This window comes from Oncorhynchus keta, chromosome 19 (assembly GCF_023373465.1).
Source record: "Oncorhynchus keta strain PuntledgeMale-10-30-2019 chromosome 19, Oket_V2, whole genome shotgun sequence".
Taxonomy (NCBI): Eukaryota; Metazoa; Chordata; class Actinopteri; order Salmoniformes; family Salmonidae; genus Oncorhynchus; species Oncorhynchus keta.
Genome location: NC_068439.1, coordinates 9,351,142 through 9,354,160, shown reverse-complemented (window position 1 = coordinate 9,354,160; position 3,019 = coordinate 9,351,142). Strand labels below are relative to the sequence as shown.

Sequence of the window (3,019 nt, the reverse complement as noted above, 5' to 3'; positions counted from 1 at the left end):
GATGACAGAAATGTACTTCGTGGCATGTCCGTGGAGTGTGTAACCTATCCAAGCTTAAACAGGTTATTACTAGGCTCGAACAACTTCATTCATCTATTGTGTTCATACAAGAAATTCACTTGGTTGAAGGATGAGCTACTTAAACTACACATGAGATGATAAGGGCAACTAATAGCATCCTGTTTCGCCTCTCATTCTCGTGGTGTTATGGCTTTCATTCACAAATCTATTCCGTTTCAAGTGGATAATATTTTAACTGATACCTCTGATAGATACATTTTGATTACAGGGAACTCTATTGAATGAGCATATTAATATGGTTAATGTTTATGGTCCTAATGAGGAAATCCCAAATTCTTTGAGATTTTATTTCTATTTTATAGCCTCCTTTCCTGGTAAAGTCCTAATGGCAGGGGATTTTAATTGCACTCTTGATCCTCATCTAGATCGCTCCTCTGGTTTACACACTTCCCGCAGAGTAGAAATAAATGACAGCATTTCATTAACCACTAATTAAATCTATGTGCACCTTGGAGTACTCAGAACCTGAGAAAAAAAAGGAAGTACTCGTGTTACTCGTGGACATTTAAACCATATTCTCGTATAGACGTATTGTTAGTTTGTTGCTCATTGCTTCCTGATGTAGCAGGAAGTGGATATGATAGTTTTGCTCTGAGTGACCGTCCCACGGTGTCATTATTCTATTGGGATACAAAACTAGTAAAACAATCCTCTAGATGCTGTTTGCGTATCAGATGGTAACAAGAGCCAGACATCTTACATTACATTGGAGTGCAATTACTACAGGAGGGTGTCTCTCCAGGAACAGGGTTGGAGTTCAAACCTACAGGAGGGTCTCTCTCCAGGAACAGGGTTGGAGTTAAAACCTACAGGAGCGTGTCTCTCCAGGAACAGGGTTGGAGTTAAAACCGACAGGAGGGTCTCTCTCCAGGAACAGGGTTGGAGTTAAAACCTACAGGAGGGTCTCTCTCCAGGAACAGGGTTGGAGTTAAAACCTACAGGAGGATCTCTCTCCAGGAACAGGGTTGGAGTTAAAACCTACAGGAGGGTCTCTCTCCAGGAACAGGGTTGGAGTTAAAACCTACAGGAGGGTGTCTCTCTGGGAACAGGGTTGGAGTTTAAACCTACAGGACGGTATCTCTCCAGGAACAGGGTTGGAGTTAAAACCTACAGGAGGGTGTCTCTCCAGGAACAGGGTTGGAGTTAAAACCTACAGGAGGGTGTCTCTCCAGGAACAGGGTTGGAGTTAAAACCTACAGGAGGGTGTCTCTCCAGGAACAGGTTTGGAGTTAAAACCTACAGCAGGGTGTCTCTCCAGGAACAGGGTTTTTGTGAAAACCTACAGGAGGGTCTCTCTCCAGGAACAGGGTTGGAGTTAAAACTTACAGGAGGGTCTCTCTCCAGGAACAGGGTTGGAGTTAAAACCTACAGGAGGGTGTCTCTCTGGGAACAGGGTTGGAGTTTAAACCTACAGGAGGGTCTCTCTCCAGGAACAGGGTTGTAGTTTAAACCTACAGGAGGGTCTCTCTCCAGGAACAGGGTTGGAGTTCAAACCTACAGGAGGGTGTCTCTCTGGGAACAGGGTTGGAGTTTAAACCTACAGGAGGGTCTCTCTCCAGGAACAGGGTTGGAGTTTAAACCTACAGGACGGTATCTCTCCAGGAACAGGGTTGGAGTTAAAACCTACAGGAGGGTGTCTCTCCAGGAACAGGGTTGGAGTTAAAACCTACAGGAGGGTGTCTCTCCGGGAACAGGGTTGGAGTTAAAACCTACAGGAGGGTGTCTCTCCAGGAACAGGTTTGGAGTTAAAACCTACAGCAGGGTGTCTCTCCAGGAACAGGGTTTTTGTGAAAACCTACAGGAGGGTCTCTCTCCAGGAACAGGGTTGGAGTTAAAACTTACAGGAGGGTCTCTCTCCAGGAACAGGGTTGGAGTTAAAACCTACAGGAGGGTGTCTCTCTGGGAACAGGGTTGGAGTTTAAACCTACAGGAGGGTCTCTCTCCAGGAACAGGGTTGTAGTTTAAACCTACAGGAGGGTCTCTCTCCAGGAACAGGGTTGGAGTTTAAACCTACAGGAGGGTGTCTCTCTGGGAACAGGGTTGGAGTTCAAACCTACAGGAGGGTGTCTCTCTGGGAACAGGGTTGGAGTTCAAACCTACAGGAGGGTCTCTCTCCAGGAACAGGGTTGGAGTTCAAACCTACAGGAGGGTGTCTCTCCGGGAACAGGGTTGGAGTTTAAACCTACAGGAGGGTCTCTCTCCAGGAACAGGGTTGGAGTTTAAACCTACAGGACGGTATCTCTCCAGGAACAGGGTTGGAGTTAAAACCTACAGGAGGGTGTCTCTCCAGGAACAGGGTTGGAGTTAAAACCTACAGGAGGGTGTCTCTCCAGGAACAGGGTTGGAGTTAAAACCTACAGGAGGGTGTCTCTCCAGGAACAGGTTTGGAGTTAAAACCTACAGCAGGGTGTCTCTCCAGGAACAGGGTTTTTGTGAAAACCTACAGGAGGGTCTCTCTCCAGGAACAGGGTTGGAGTTAAAACTTACAGGAGGGTCTCTCTCCAGGAACAGGGTTGGAGTTAAAACCTACAGGAGGGTGTCTCTCTGGGAACAGGGTTGGAGTTTAAACCTACAGGAGGGTCTCTCTCCAGGAACAGGGTTGGAGTTTAAACCTACAGGAGGGTCTCTCTCTGGGAACAGCGTTGGAGAGCCCTGTTATAGAGTGACACTCCTTTTGATTTGATGTTAGCTCACACTGATGGACAGGAGGTTTGATGTTAGCTCACGCTGATGGACAGGAGGTTTGATGTTAGCTCACGCTGATGGACAGGAGGTTTGATGTTAGCTCACGCTGATGGACAGGAGGTTTGATTTGATGTTAGCTCACGCTGATGGACAGGAGGTTTGATGTTAGCTCACGCTGATGGACAGGAGGTTTGATTTGATGTTAGCTCACGCTGATGGACAGGAGGTTTGATTTGATGTTAGCTCACGCTGA

General features: G+C 47.0%; 2 long non-coding RNA genes across 4 annotated transcripts; one reads left to right on the top strand and one right to left on the bottom strand.

Moving 5' to 3' along the window:
* Nucleotides 1-1,184: 1,184 nt before the first annotated feature.
* Nucleotides 1,185-2,620, top strand: LOC127909178 (uncharacterized). Its single transcript, XR_008070059.1, has 4 exons — nucleotides 1,185-1,302; nucleotides 1,776-1,818; nucleotides 2,335-2,463; nucleotides 2,593-2,620. It is a non-coding gene; the product is annotated as an uncharacterized LOC127909178 (long non-coding RNA).
* Nucleotides 1,499-2,712, bottom strand: LOC127909176 (uncharacterized). 3 transcript variants are annotated; one of them, XR_008070056.1, is made up of 4 exons: nucleotides 2,651-2,712; nucleotides 2,178-2,306; nucleotides 2,006-2,091; nucleotides 1,603-1,661 (listed from the first exon to the last, which is right to left on the bottom strand). It is a non-coding gene; the product is annotated as an uncharacterized LOC127909176 (long non-coding RNA). The 3 variants fall into 3 exon arrangements; XR_008070055.1 differs by lacking the exon at nucleotides 2,651-2,712 and adding an exon at nucleotides 2,522-2,560 and having other exon boundaries at nucleotides 2,264-2,435; XR_008070054.1 differs by lacking the exon at nucleotides 2,651-2,712 and having other exon boundaries at nucleotides 1,499-1,661; nucleotides 2,049-2,091; nucleotides 2,264-2,382.
* Nucleotides 2,713-3,019: the final 307 nt, after the last annotated feature.